General features: G+C 43.1%; 1 protein-coding gene across 11 annotated transcripts in view; it reads right to left on the bottom strand.

Annotated features, from left to right (window-relative positions):
- Positions 1–16157, bottom strand: part of CEP85L (centrosomal protein 85 like) — a 209799-nt gene that overhangs the window by 104388 nt on the left and 89254 nt on the right. Inside the window, exon 4 of one of the 11 annotated variants that reach the window (XM_045009626.1) lies at positions 9775–9911. The exons of the other annotated variants lie outside the window; for them this stretch is intronic. The gene's annotated coding sequence lies outside the window, so the exon portion shown is untranslated. The remainder of the gene's footprint in view (positions 1–9774; positions 9912–16157) is intronic. 11 annotated transcript variants of the gene reach the window in all.

Raw genomic sequence — 16157 nt, forward strand, 5'->3', positions numbered from 1 at the left:
GCAGCACTGTCAGGTTCGGATGCAGAAAACTGCATCGTTTTGGGACAGCAGGTCTGGCCTGAGCGGTAGCTATAACACAGCAGCCACCGAGAGGTCCAGCAGCATGTCGAACCAGGTCCAAAATGGATCTGAGGCCCCCTTTTGCTTTCGGGATTAGGAAGTAGCGGGAATAGAACGTCTTTCCTTTCATGTCCTGAGGGACCTCCTCCATCGCCCCCAGGTGCAGGAGGTTCTCGACCTCTCAGACGAGAAGTTGCTTGTGATAAGGGTCCCTGAAGAGGGACAGGGAAGGGGCTTGGGAGGAAAGGTCGGCCATGAACTGCAGGGTGTAAACTGAAGATATTACTTCAAGCACCCAATGGTCTGAGGTCAGCCGAGACCAGGCCGACCAGAACGGGGACAGGTGGTTAAGGAAAGAGTGGGAGGGTGGATCCTGGAAAGTGACTCGGGCGCCGTTCTCGAGTGCACCCTCCAAATGTTTGTTTCTAGCCTCCTTGGTTCGTGGAAAAAACAGGCTGAGCAGACGAATGGGAAGACAACAGGTGCTGCCGCATAGACTCCTCATCTCTACCCTTTCTCCTCTAGGTGCTCAGATGGGGAGGCCCCCAGGACCTAGACTGGGGAGGCGGAGGAGATGGAGGCTGGAACAACTTCTTAGCCTGCTGAGGAGTATGAAGGCCCAAGGAGTGGAGGGTGGCACGGGGGCCTTCAAGGCCATGGAGCCTTGAGTCCGTGAGCTCAGAGAAGAGTCTGTAGCGTCCCTAAGCCATCTGGAGGGCGCCTCTCACCACCGCTGTGCATTCATCTACAAAAGCGGTGAACTCCTGGGCTTGGTCCTGTGAGAGGGCCTCCTTGAATTTGTAAGGGAGTCCCACATATTAAAATTGTACCTACCTAACAAGGCCTGGTGGTTAGACACCCAAAATTGCAGGCTGGACATCGAATAAACTTTTGTGCCAAACAAATCCAGTCTCTTAGCATCTTTAATTTTTTGGCGTGCCACTGACATGGCCCTGCCTGTCCCTTTCAATAACAATAGATATGACCAGCAATGCCGCTGGAGGGTGTACAACTATTCAAACCCTTTTGCAGGGACGCAATACTTCTTTTCCGCCCTCTTAGAAGTAAGCAGAATGGAAGAGGGGGTCTGCCACAATGATTTGGCAATCTTAAGTGGACAGGCAGCGCGACCTGGGCTGGGGTGGAGGAGGATATAACATTAAAGAAGTCTGACTCCTCTGCAAACTCCTCAATATTTAAGTTCTAATTGGTAACCACCCCTTTAAAGAGGACCTGGTGCCGCTTGAAGTTGTCAGGGGGGACTGCCTGTTTGGGAGGGACCCACCACCACTTCATCTGGAGACAATGATGACGACGATTTCATAGTCAGGAGAGCGGCAGGTTTCCCTTGCTTCTCTTGCACTGCCCCCACATCAGATTCGGTGCTGTGTTCCAACTTCGATCCTGGAGGCAGCTTTTCTGAGGCAGCCATGGAAGACTGGTGGGAATATGGGACAGGCTTTACAGGCACGCCCCACGGGTTCTGGTATGACCATTGAGCTGCCACACTGCTGCAGATGCCACAATGGTCTCGCTGGTCAGCGGCGAATCACCCCTCCTTGGTGAAGGGCTGAACTCCCGGTCTGACTCGGACCACTGCCGTACCAGCGACCATCAAGGCCTGAGTTTGCTGATTGACCCTAGCCAGCAATCGGTGAGACAAGGGCGAGGATCAATGCCTGGCCGACGAGTGGTAACAGGGAGGTGATGTGATGGGGAGCAATCCCGCCCCGGTGGGAACCTATGTCTGGGAGACCGTCTAGGCGAAGGTGACCTGCACCATGGCAATCTTTGGTGGGAAGCTTGCCTATACCAGGGATACAGGGACCCGTCTCCAATCCTGTGTCCCATGCCTCATAGGGGGGAGAGCACAGCGTTGGGGACCTTGGTCTTCTGACCAGAGACCAAGGGTATTGTGCCAGGGTCCTAGGCCATGGAGATGGGGATCGATGCCTGCAATCCAGGGATCGAGGGTGTTCCACTGCCCTATGGGGCAGTCCCAGGACTGGCTTGTCCTTAGGTGTTGGGGTCTTAGCCGAGTCTGGCGTGGCAACTGCAGTGCCAGTCAGCCTGCTTGTTCCTTAGCTGCTGGGGCCGCTTCGGGTAACGAGGGCCCTAGGAGAAGCCAGAGTCCCCTGCCGTTCCCAGGAGTCGGATCCCTGGCCTGGCTGGGGGGGTCCAACCACAGCAGTACCCTCATGATGCCTCAGGGCAGGCACGTGGCCTGACTTAGGTCCTTTGCCCAAAACCCCTTTCCCTTCTGATGCCAGGGGGCTCTTCTTTTGCAGCTTTTTAGGCACTGGCGAGGGGGAACGGTGCTGGGCGGAGCCCAGTGCCAGCGATGCATTCTGCACCGATGCCAAGGTGCTCGGCATGGGGTCCAAGCTGGAGGGCTCTGAGGCAGGATGAAGTGCAGCCTCCAGGAGGAGGGCCCTCAAGTGGATATCCCACTTCTTCTGGGTTCTAGGGCAAAAGCTTTTACAGATTCTGCACTTGTCCTTTCTATGGGACTCCCCTAAGCACTTCAAACAGCACATTAGTGCAGCACTCAAGAGGGTGCCACAGCCAACGCTACAGATACTGCTAAGGCAAAAAACTCTGACAACCATACACATGGGCATGCACACACCTAGAATGGAATTGACATGAGGAGGCACTCGAAGAAGAAACAGATTTACTCCAGAACGCCTGCTCCACAAGGGTAGGCTATTCAGAGGAAAGTATTGTGTAGAGTTCAGTATTTTGAAAATTAAGAGACTATTGTGGTACACTGTGCTTCAAAGCAGCACCCTGGAACCCTCATGTTCACCAGTGTCAGAATTATGATATGCGGTGTACAAAGTCTGCCTTGTGAGGTATCATTTTAAAAAAGTCTTGATCTGTTTAACAGGATATTAATGTTTGATTGTAAGTGCTGTCATTGTATGTGAAGTTATGGGGGGGGGTGTCTGTCTGTCTGAAATAGGTTGTGAGGTTAGGAACCTTTCAGGTACAACAATGGAAGCAGCCAGACGCTGCTGATGGCCCATTAAAGGAATCCACGCTCCCAAGGACTATCCCAGGAACGGTATACAATGGAGACTTCGCAGAGATCGCATGTAGACAATGGAGAATGCTTGATTCACAATCATAGCAAAGGAACTTTCCAGCAAGCTGGAAGAAACTATGAAAGAGGGGAAGTCACATCATCACTGGGCCTCACTCCCCCCACAACTCAACACCTTGAAACACATCTGGAGAACAAAGAGGTGGTCCCAGTCTGAAGGAGAGTCCCAGCCTGTGTAGTGAAGATCTGTAACCCGCTTGTATTATCTATCAGGGTGAGACTGCTCGATTTAAATCCTGTTTTCTTTATAGCACTCAGATCGTGATTTTTATTTCTTAGATAACCAACTTTGATCTGTACGCTTATTACTTATAATCACTTAAAATCTCTCAGTAGCTAATAAATCTGTTTTATATTTTATCTAAAACAGTGCATTGTGGTTGAAGTGCTTGGGAAATTTGCTGAGGTTGCAAAGGCTGGTGCATATCCTCTCCACTTTGAGGGAGGGGCAGACTGTGTAATAAACTTACACTGGTCAGGCTTCTGACCAGGGCAAGATGGTACAGCTCTGGGGTCCTAGGATGGGGAAACTGGCTGAAGACTCTCTATTGCTGGTTCATGAGTGGCTGGGAGAAGCATTCATGTAACTCAGTTGGGTGTATCCCTGCCTGTGGATGTCTGTGTAAGTGCAGTACATGGAGTGGTTTGTAGTTTGTCACAACATCACAGTGTGAAAGGGAGCCCAGGTTGGAAATCCAGAGGACTCAGCAGTGCCCCAATTCCAGGATGCACCACGGGGAACCCATCACAATTGTATTGTGTTTTTCTTATTAAATTGGATTTATCCAGCTGTTTATCTAAAAGGGAAGTTTTAATAAGGGGCATGGATGGCAAAATTATTTTTTTAAAAAGCATCCATTGCATGTGGTGAGAGAGGATAGATACTACACCACCTCTTTCTTTAGTCATAGACGACATTTCATATCCCTGTATCTGATCACCGAGAAACCAAAGAAAATATCAAGCAAGTCCAAGAGTAAGTTTGCACTTATCTCATAGTCAATGGAAACAAGTTATAAATAACCTCTGCTGAGTCTGACTTTGTGATGGCCATTTGAAGGGAAAGCAGGGCTGCTGCTCTGATCTGTTCATCCAGCTCATAACACACACAAAATAAGTCTAAACTTAAAACATACCATTATGTACATCTTAAAATGCATTTCAGCAAGTAAATTAAAAAACGTTTAAATAAAGCTACGTCGTCAATGGGTAAATTGATCTTACTAGTACACTGTGAACAGTCTATTTATACATCAATGTGTTACTTTTTCTTTTTCTGGTTTGCCTGTCCAAATCAAAAACACCCACACTAAGAATTACAGTTAAGTGTAATTCCAGTACAGCAACACACTAAGGAATGTTGTGAACTTCATTTTTTTTAAATAACTAATTTTTTAAAAGTAAATTTTGTGACAGAGCACCCTTTTGTCCTGTTCCCTTCTTTGGTTTATAAGGGTATTTTGGGTCAACCCAAAGGTGATACAATGCCACAAAAAAGATACTTGTTCACGCACCACCTCCTCCCCCCTCTCTCTCTATTCACTCCCTTGCCTGCTGCCTCTTCAGTTTCAGCATTAGGTGTTGGTGCTGCAATAGTTACTACTATACAATCTCTTGCAGACTTTGGGCACAGGGTGCTCAAGGGAAAACCCACAAGATCAATGCAGGAGTATGGTGCAAATGACCAACAAAAAACCCAGTAAAAATGACTACACACAAAATCCTATCAAATGCAGGAAAAAAAAACAGAAAAAAAGAGAGAGACAAATAATAACTCCCTCCCCACTTCTAATCTCCTTATGTTCCAGTAATCTTGAGGATTATTTTTAAACACTAGATATACAACGTTCAGAAGCAGAGGTGATTTTTAGATTAACAGTGTCCTTTTCTCTCTCTCAAAAAAAGGAAAAAGCAACACTTCAAGGAGAAGTCATATAACCAGAGATGAGAGAACAAACATGTGACAGATGTGTAGGCATGTTGCTTGATGCACTACCGGAAGGCACTCAGATACTACCTGATAAGCATGGTATCAAAACCTATATAGAACAGAACATAATCATATTTATAGTGAGGTGAAGCCTGAGAAGACACACTCACCCTTTCCCAACCAATGATCTGCTCCCCGCTTTTAGTGTTACAATTAACTGAGGGTACGTCTACACTACGGGACTATTCCGAATTTGCATAAACCGGTTTTGTAAAACAGATTTTATAAAATCGAGTGCGCGCGGCCACACTAAGCACATTAATTCGGTGGTGTGCGTCCGCGGTCCGAGGCTAGCGTCGGTTTCTGGAGCGTTGCACTGTGGGTAGCTATTCCCTAGCTATCCCATAGTTCCCGCAGCCTCCCCCGCCCCTTGGAACTTCCGGGTTCTGTCTGGAGAATTTTTAAAAATGATTCTGAATTTCATCTTCTATAACGGAGCGCTGATAGAACGGATTTGCCTGCCCTTACAGCGATCACGTCCGCATGGTCCATGCTGGAGCTCTTTTTTTATTTTGATTTCGGACTGCATCGCCACCCGTGCTGATCGGAGCTCCACGCTAGGCAAACAGGAAATATTCAAAAGTTCGCGGGGCTTTTCCTGTCTACCTGACCACTGCATCCGAGTTCAGATTGCAGTCCAGAGCGGTCAGTGGTGCACTGTGGGATAGCTCCCGGAGGCCAATACCGTCGATCAGCGGCCACACTAACCCTAATCCGATATGTTAATACCGATATTGGCGCTACTCCTCTCGTTAGGGAGGAGTACAGAAACCGGTTTAAAGAGCCCTTTATATCGATATTAAGGGCCTCTTGGTGTGGACGGGTTGGGCGTTAAATCGGTTTTACGCTCCTAAAACCGATTTAAACGCCTAGTGTAGACCAGGCTTGAGAGTGAGAAGAAGTGGTTAGGAAAAAATGAAACACCCATGCTGCCCTTTTCCCTTGGGAACCATTCCAAGGGAAAAGGGCAGCAGGGAAGACGGTACAAATATGTGAACAGGAGAAAAATACCTAGGAGTAAATAGGAGGCTAACACACACACACACACACACACACACACACACACACACACAATTTACCCCCAGCTATACATGCTGTGTTTTGCATGGTGATTTACTTAACATATTCCAATGTGCTATCATTCATCTCATCCAAAGCTTCAAGAGCCATTTGGGTGGCTTTGCCTCCAGGAATTACACAATGATTCACTGCAGTTTTCCATAAGAACTGAACATTTCTGCATGTGACATTATAGGTAGATGTTAGGGCATAGTCTCTTACTGAGGGCACAAATATAGCTATAAACAGACACACTCTAAAATGGTATTATATGAAACCTTAATATGGCAGACAGACAGTGTAGTCTGACCCTACTTAACAGAAGTCATATAAGAAGCTAGCAATTCTTTACTGTTACCTGCAGAAAGACTGCATGCGTTTGGGAAGTGAATAATAGGATTCTGCCAATAACTAAATGCTGAGGAAGAAAAGTATGTTGTTTGTTGAGCACTACATCTTTCCAAAGGATCGTAAATCAATGCTTTATAAAAAAAAAAAAAAAATCAAAAAGATCGGACTTTTTTTTTTATTTAAATCAGATTTTTTTGGATAAAATGTTTTTTGAGGAAAAAACCCATCTAAAGATAGTTTTAATTAAGATCCATGATGAGATCTTTGAGCTATAATGTAATAGGGACTACAAATTCTAATTCTATAGTATGAGACAATATATTCCTGTAATGTTTAGCGACCCAATCTTATGGGGTTCCAGGGGCTTCTATATAGATTATTTAGGTTAAACTTTCTATCTACCCAATGGGACTCAGTGCTCAGTCTAGAAGATACCATCAGAGATGCTTAGTTTTGCAGTTCTCAAACTGTGGATATGTCTCTCCCAGAGATTTTTGCTGTTAACATGCATGTTATGTTCTTAAATAAATAATATATAGAGGTGAGAAATAACAGACCTCAACCCTATTGTCCCTCTGCAAATTTGTGTACACAAAGTCAATCTCTTACCTCTCTCTCTAAAAGTGCAAAGTTTCAAAAAGTTCAATGAATAGAAGATTGTTGGGGGTGGAATAGATATAGACAAGGAGAAGAAATCTGGAGATAAATGTGAGAAGGGAGGGACAGGCAGTAGAAACAAAAACTGTTTGAGCAGCACATTCCAGGAGTCTTGAGGTCTTTCTGAGTGTAGCCTTCATTGATTTGAGATCTACTACACCTTTCTCTCACTAGAAGGGAAACCTATAATGGCAGCAGGTCGTAAAAGAGACCCAGTTTGGGAATATTTTAATGAAGTTCCTCTACGTATGGGTAAGACAGGCATGCGTGTAAAATGTAAACAGCGCAACAAAGAAATGAAAGGTCTGGTTGCCCGAATGAAACAACATCATGAGAAGTGTTCCTTCTCAGAAGGAAGTACGTTGAAGAGGATGAAAGGAACATGCCTGAACATGCAGGATCTTCAGGTTAGTAAACTTTTTTATTTCATACTTCTTTCTTAAGACTGCCTGTCTTCCTTCTGGACTATTCTTGAATTATCACGTTTGAGAAAAAATATATAGTACCATAGAGTAACAACTATCATTTTAGATTCAGATGTGATAAAAAATAAATAGCTGAAATAGGCAGATCTTCCTTTTACAATGTCACCTTTAAAGTAGTACTGAGTATCAGTGGATACAATGAGTAATACTAAATGAACAATATGGTAATAATAATTAAATAACTGCATCGACTTATTTTGTTTAGGAGAATCCATCCTCAACATACAGGATTCTGAAGACTATCCACTTTCAAGATCACCATCGTTTTCTATTGTTTCAGAGTTATCTGCCAATTACAGTGTTTCAGTCACATCATGTATGTCACATAGCTACAGTACATCACCTGTAGCAAAAATTTTAAAAAAATCTCCATCATCCAGAAACAACCATAGATAAGTTTGTGATAAGAATCAGATTACAAAAAGAGATAATTGATGAAAAAATTGCCCGGTTTGTTTATGCAACAAACTCTCCTTTCCATATGATAATGAAGTATGGGTTCTGCGATTGACCATATACCCAACTTTAGCTAAAGGGAAGATATCACAAAATCCTATATCCTGATGAGCCATTCTAGAGAGGAAAACATGTTTATAGTGGAACAAATTCTTCCCAGCCATGGTTGGCAATTTTAAAGAAAGCACAACATGGCCTGAGCTATAATGTACATTTGGAAGTAATTTTAGGGGCACTCTTAAAATGTAAAGAAGCTAAAGACACAAAAGAACAGCAGCATCCTCTAATCCCATGAACAATTTTCTTTTGCAATGCCTATCTTGTTTACTTGGAAAGCTGCCTAAAAATTAATACTGTGATTACTTTTACCAGGAACCCTTGAAATTCATTCACTGAATGTGCAGCCATCTTCTGGGACTAACCCAAAAGTCTACAAACGGTAATGATTATAGAAATATGTAGGAAAAATCCATCCCTAATATTTCTGGGCAAACCAACTAATCTTGCCTCAACTATAATTTGACTGGTCTCAGTTAAGTGGTGGGAGACCCATAAAAGAGTACTGAGGAAGACACCAATAAGTAATAAAAGATCTGAGAATACCTCAAAAGCAAATGAAACATTGATTTTTCAAAGAAACTGCATTTTAGAAGGCACAGAGGATTTAAAGAGACTGTTGGGGTGGAAAAAGCTCTCATATGACAAGAGATTAAAGAGAACAGGATTGATTACCCTTCAAATAAGGAGACAAATAAGAGGGGACATGATAAAAGTATATAAAATAGTTGATGGTCTAGAAGACCAGGAGAGTCAGTTCTCTGTCTCATATCACATGAGCAAGGGAGATATTCAATGAAATTTAAAGTTGATAAACTCAAAAATTGATAAAAAGGAAACATTTTTCACACAATACAAAATTAGTCTGTGGAATTCATTATCACAGGATGATGTTGGGACCAAAAACTTACAATCAAGATTCAAAAAGAGGAAAGTGACGATTATATGGATAACAAGTATACCCCAAGCAATAATAGTTAATGATAATTAAAGGTACTGGAAGGGAGAGAGGGTTGGGTTTTTTATGTTTCAGGATTGAAGACAATCTTTATTATAATCTCTAAAAGTATCAGAGTGATAGCCATGTTAGTCTGTATCCACGAAAACAAGGAGGAGTCCGGTGGCACCTTAAACACTAACAGATTCATTTGGGCACAAGCTTTCGTGGGTAAAGCTTATGCCCAAATAAATCTGTTAACCTCTAAAAGATTACTCCACATTTGCTCACTGTGAGGGTTCTTGCATCTTCCTCTGAAGCATCTGGTGCTGACCACTGTTGGAGACAGTGTACTGGAGGAAATGGACCACAGTTCTACTACTATGTAACAAGTTCTAAATGGGAGATGGGAAAACACACACACACACACACACACACACACACACTTTCTAAGATGACTAATAAAAAAACCCTACAAAAACATTTTAAAGTTGCTCTTTTGCCTCAAGAGTCATCAATTCCACAGCACAGTACTCTTTAAAAATAATGCTAAAACTCTTCAAATGATAAACAAATTAGCAACACGGAGGCAGGCACTGTCGGTTTTTATACTCACCTCATGCCCTGCCTGCAGTTTTGGTTTTGTTTGGGGTTTTTTTGGTAAAAAATGCAAAATGATGACTAGACCCATGATCCATGTGTGTTTTCAGCATTCCATTATTGGTCTACAGTGGTATTCTCGTTGCTGTGGATCTACAATACAATATTAAGGCAGCATCAGTTTAACATCCCCTTGTCTAGGAGACTTCCGTTAAGAGAATGGACTCAAAATTTCTACGATCTTGTTAGAAAAATTGAAGGCTGAACTAAGCTTTTCCAGGAAAGGTCAGCCAATTGCTTCAACAAATACAAATAAAACTCTCATACCAATGGGAAGATTTAGTGGCCTTAATGCTCGTGCTATTCTTACAGCTAAATCTTCCTCCCATTTAAGTTGATGGGATTTCTGTCACTGACAATCTGGAGTGGGCTCAGGCCCCAAGGCTGCTTCCTCTTCTACCCTTCGCCTTCAAAAATAATCTTGTGATTAAACATTTGAACATAGAAAGCTTGCCAAATGCTTGCATATTTACTACAATCGGAAAAATACAGACATGTATGCAATCTATAGAGCTTGATTTTCAGTGATTTCTTCCATTTTTGCAGACAGTTTTGCACCTGCAAATAGCTGTGACTGCTTCAGTTTTTCTGCATTAATAGTAGTAATGAGACATCTAGCTACCTGTTTATATCTGTAAGTCAGTTAGACATTCTCTGATATTTGCACCCCCAATTACAGGAAAGGCCAGGACAAACTTTTCAGACAATCTGCTATTTTGGAGACAAATCTGTCTGGAAAAATCAAAATCTACTAGAAGGAAAGAAGTGAAGATGAAACAGACACTGCATTAAGGATAAACACAGAAAGGCTAACATGATTTCAGTTCTAGACTACGTCGGACTAAATGGATAGCCATTTGGAAAAGAGCTGTGCCAACGAACTCAGAGACCAATTAAAAGGTCTGATATTTTTTCCACTGAAGTCAAGTCCAAAGCTCCCAGGTTTCATTGAGAGCAGGATTAGATCCTATGTCTTCTGAGCAGCCTTAAGACTGTTTCAAACTACTCACAATCTTTAAACAATATTAAGATGGTCTTTTTTCACCAGGCTCTTTCTAGTCTCAATATCGAAATTCTTGATTATTGTAAGAAAACAGTCATGGTGTTCTGCCACTGCTCCATTATTTTTTCCTGTAGTTAATTTTCAGAATAGAAACTAAACAGTTTTAAAAATTGCTTTAGTTCCCTCCATTCACGCCAGCGACAAAATATTAGAGTGTTGACTATTTTGATGTTACCATACTTTTGTTTATGGCTGGAGGAGCAGATGTACGGACAAGACACGGGCAATAAACAAAAATTCACTGAAGCCAGTGACCTTTTCCTGACTTTTACTAAAAATATCCATGAAAAAAATGGGGAGAGGAGGGTCCAGCACCCTGCTCCCTGCCTGCAGCAGCTGGGATCTGCAGAGACCCCCATTGCTCAGTGACTGGGAGCTGCGGTGGTCCCGGTCCCACCCGGTGAGCTACGGGGGTCCCACCCCTGGTCCCACCTGGGGAGCTGTGGAAGAGGGGCCCTCCCACCACCGCCAGCAACTGGAGAGCTGCAGAGGGGGGGCACCCCTGCCAGCAGTGGTGGCTGGGCAGCTCAAGGGTCCCCACTGTGGCTAGGAGCTGTAGGAGTCCCCTCAGCCCCGCAATGGCTGAGCAGCTCTGAGGTCCCACTGCTGGTGGCGGCTGGGCGCTGTGGATGGGGGTGGGAGCTGCCAGCGGCGGCAGTTGGGCAGCTCAGGGATTCCCATCGGCAGCGGCAGCCAGTCAATTGTGGGGGGGCCCCCCTCGATATCACAGAGATCTCAGGAAATCATGGATTCCATCACCTCTGTGACATAACTGTAGCCTTACTCATCAGCATGGTATCCAAGCACCTTATTCCAAGTAGTTTATGCTACACAAAAATACATAACCCTGTCTTTTATGCTCAACATCCCACCAGGGAACACCTCAGAAATCTGTTTCTACAAGCACAGTATTTTCCCAAAATTAGAAAAAAAATTCACTAAAAAAGAATCACATGATGAACATGAACTGTTCAATGCACAATATATGTGGGGGAGGAAAGAAGAGACAGACCCACAATCTACATTCTAGTTCTAAATGAAGTCAAACCCTCTGGTCACCAGTACAGAAACATTTTAGATAGTCATCTTGCTATAATTAGTTCAAAAAATGAGATATGTTCATTTTGTTCTAGTGACATTAATAATTAGAAAAATTCTTGCGCTATAGGAAAAAAAAGAGCCATTTTGTGCAATTCTTGTGTTACCTAAGAGTAGCAGCAAATCCCTAACATAGCAATTGTAATGGCATTTGGCCCACATCCAATCTACAAGGGTGAAATCTGAAACTTAGCACAGGGTAGCAATTTTAGAAGCCAGAGAAAGAGCTTTACATCATCACTCAGGAAACAGAGGAGGTAACGGGCTCCTGATACACTTCAGGTTAAGGGCAGAAGAAAGGACACAAATGACTCTTGATAAATTGAAGCAATGTGCTTCGCATTCGATAAAATTCTTCTAAATTCTGAGAAATTAATCTCACTTTAAATCGACAGAAAATAGCATAACTGAAATGGTTAAATATAGAGCAGGTGTAAAAACACAAACTTGTTTGGTGAGAATTCTGAATACTGAACGTACAAAATAGTCTTTTTAAAAACATATATAGTTAACATTTTTACTGTGGTATTTTATCTACTTTTGTTTTTACTCATAAGTAAGTTATTGCATAAAAATTATGCCAAACTTTACACATATAGAATGACAGAGCTGGAAGGGACCTTGAGAGGTCTTCTAGTCCAGTCCCCTGCACTCATGGCAGGACCAAGTATTATCTGGACCATCCTTGACAGGTGTTTGTCTAACCCGCTCTTTAAAATCTCCAATGAGAGAGATTCCACAACCTCCCCAATCAATTTATTCCATTGCTTAACCACCCTGACAGTTAGGAAGCTTTTCCTAATGTCCAACCTAAACCACCCTTGCTGCAATTTAAGCCAATTGTTTCTTGTCCTATCTTCAGAGGTTAAAGAGAACAAATTTTTCTCCCTCCTCCTTGTAACAACTTTTAATGTACTTGAAAACTGTTATGTCACCTCTCAGTCTTCTCTTTCCCAGATTAAACAAACCCAATTATTTGAATCTTCCCTCATAGGTCATGTTTACCAGACCTTTATTCATTTTTGTCGCTTTTCTCTGGATTCTCTCCAATTTGTCCACATCTTTCCTGAAACGTGGCACCCAGAACTGGACACAATATTCCAGTTGAGGCCTAATCAGTATGGAGAAGAGAGGAAGAATTATTTCTTGTGTCTTGTTTACAACACTCCTGCTAATGCAGGGGTTCTCAAACTGGGGGGTTGGGACCCCTCAGAGGGTCACAAGGTTATTACATGGGGGTTGCGAGCTGTCAGCCTGCACCCCAAACCTTGTTTTGCCTCCAGCATTTATAATGATGTTAAATATATAAAAATGTATTTTTAACTTAAAAAGAGGGGGTTGCATTCAGAGGCTTGCTATGTGAAAGGGGTCACCAGTACAAAACTTTGAGAACCAGAGTGCTAATGCATCCCAGAATAATGTCTGCTTTTTTTGCAACAGTGTTACACTGTTGATTCTTACTTAGCTTGTGGTCCACTATGACCCCCAGATTCCTTTCTGCAGTACTCCTTCCTAGGCAGTCATTTCCCATTTTGTATTTGTGCAACTGATTGTTCCTCCATAAGTGGAGTACTTTGTAAATAGGGTGAAATTCAATAAGGACAAATACTTCAGACCATTTCTCCAGTTTGTCCATATCATTTTGCATAAGGGGAGAGCAGGACAGCAGCAGCTCCTGGTGCTAGCCTCACAGTACAGCACAGGTGGGGAAAGTGACCTGGATTCAGGGAGCACCTGACATTTCTCTTCACTCCCCCTCTTACAGCCCCATCAAGGGGCACAGGCAAGCACTATCTGAGTCATCACTTCCCCCACTTCCCCCCAATCCTCAGCCAGGAGGCAGCAGGGAGAAATCTCGATACCCACCATGCATCGCCTTTGAGTTTGCAGCACTCCCCTGCCAGCCAGGAGCAGTTCTTAACACTACACCAGCAGCGCACACCTCTGCACTGCCACACGGCACCCCCCTGACCACAGCGCCCTGGGCAGTCCCCTGCAGGACCCACCCCTAATGCCAGCCCTGATTCTAGGATGTATTTAATCAGGCCCTGGTGACTTGAAGACATCTAACTTGTCTAAGTAATTTTTAGCTTGCTCTTTCCCTATTTTAGCCTTTGATCCTGCCTCGTTTTCACTGGCATTCATCAAGTTAGATGTCCAACTGCTACTAAACTTTTTGGTGAAACTGAAACAAAAAAAGTCATTTAGCACTTCTGTGATTTCCACGTTTTCTGTTATTGTTACATGCACAGAGTATAAGCATTAAACTGCTGATAATTTATACAATTTTCTGCAGAGGAGAAAGCAAACAAATACAGGCGGTTTTGTCAACCTATTACATCGGTATGTAAATCCAATTTAAAAATCTAGTTTGTTAACATGAAAAAATTACGATATTAAGAATTTCAGTAGCATGGACACAATATAGGCAATACATGTTGGTGTGCATTCTGTAAGTGTTTCAGTAGCATGGGTTTGGGATGCTCTTGTTATTCATAGAATATCAGGAAGGGACCTAAGGAGGTCATCTAGTCCAGCCCCCTGCTCAAAGCAGGACCAATCCCAAACTAAATCATCTCAGCAAGGGCTTTGTCAAGCCTGACCTTAAAAACCTCTAAAGGAAGGAGATTCCATGAGTAGTGAGCCAGCAGTGAAAGTTATGCAGATCATCTCAAACAAATGTTGTGAAAACCCTCATGCCAAGGCCCAGTCTGTCATTTAATATGGGTTTGTACAGGGCCTAGCACAAACAGGCTCTGACCTGGTTGAGGCCTTTAGGCTCTACTGCAATATTAATGTTAAAAAGCAGTGTTCATGTATTCTGTAACACATCACTATTACTGAAAAGCTATTTTACAAATGTTAAATGTTTTGTTTTTTAAATATTATTGGGACTATTTCTTGTATCCTTCCACCTGTAAGATGTCATCACCTTTGGAATCCCAGCAGCAGTTCTAGATAAAATATTTGACATCTGTAATCCTCTTTTGGCCATGGTACATGGTAGTCCTGCTACTTCCTGCTTTCCAGCATCATTATGGAAATTAAACTACTCAGTCAACTGTCCCACATAGATTGACTTGTAAGTTCCACAATGTACAATTAACGTGTGTGAATGGACCACACAAGTCATGTTGACCACAATTCTAACTAAGCAATAGAAACAAACAGTCAATCTGCCAGCTAATCTGCAGAGTTGGTACAGAAGTAGGTTTCATAGAAAGACTAGAATGTGAAGATTGCTGCTTTGCAGACCAGCTCAAGAAGGGTATTCTGGGCCTGATGGCAGCATGAGGGAAAGGCAGAGGTGGTCATGGGAGGAATGGACAAGCAGAGTACTGAGGCTAGCATAACTGATGGAGCTGAAAAAGAGTAGAGGAGGTAATATAGTAAGAGAATGTTGAATGTTCTTCCCACATTACAGGGACAAGGAACATCTAGTCCTACAGAAGCCATCAATCACCACACTAATGAGGTATCTGGAAGCTATATTAGACAATACATTGCAAACATTTATAGATAATCCAAGCGAGCACCATAAAAAGTGCTATTCTGTGTTTTATTCACGAGTGTCTTTCCCTCTAAAAGTAACACGAACCAAAAGAAGAAACTTGTGGTGTTTTTCCACACAAAAGACTATGGCTATGTCTACACTACCACTTTTGTCAGTAAAAAACTTTTGTCGGTCAGGGGTGTGAAAACATACACCCTTGACTGACGTAAATTTCACTGACAGAAGCACTCATGTGGCTAGCGCTACGTCAGCAGGAGACTCTCCCGCCGACACAGCAACCCCTCTCATTGGGCATAAGTAAACTATTCCAACAGGAGAGCTCTCTCCCATCAGCATAGAGCACCTACATGGCAGACCTTACAGCAGCGCAGCTGCAGTGGTATAGCTGTGCCACTGTAAGGTCTGTAGTGTAGACAAAGCCCAAGTTTCCAGATTTTGAAGAGGGTCACAACTGCTTGTTCCTTCTCAGGACCTGCTTCTATTGACCTTACTTACAATTCCCATGGTCTTCAATGGCAGTTTGGCCCAAGTTAAGGACTACAGGATCAGGTCAATATAGACTTGAAAATAATCTCTTTTACGATTAAACTTTCCATTCTCAATCTGATAAACATCAATTTCCTTCCCTTACCCTGCCTCCTTTATTCCCATTGCAATAAGAGCC

This window comes from Mauremys mutica, chromosome 3 (assembly GCF_020497125.1).
Source record: "Mauremys mutica isolate MM-2020 ecotype Southern chromosome 3, ASM2049712v1, whole genome shotgun sequence".
NCBI lineage: Eukaryota > Metazoa > Chordata > Testudines > Geoemydidae > Mauremys > Mauremys mutica.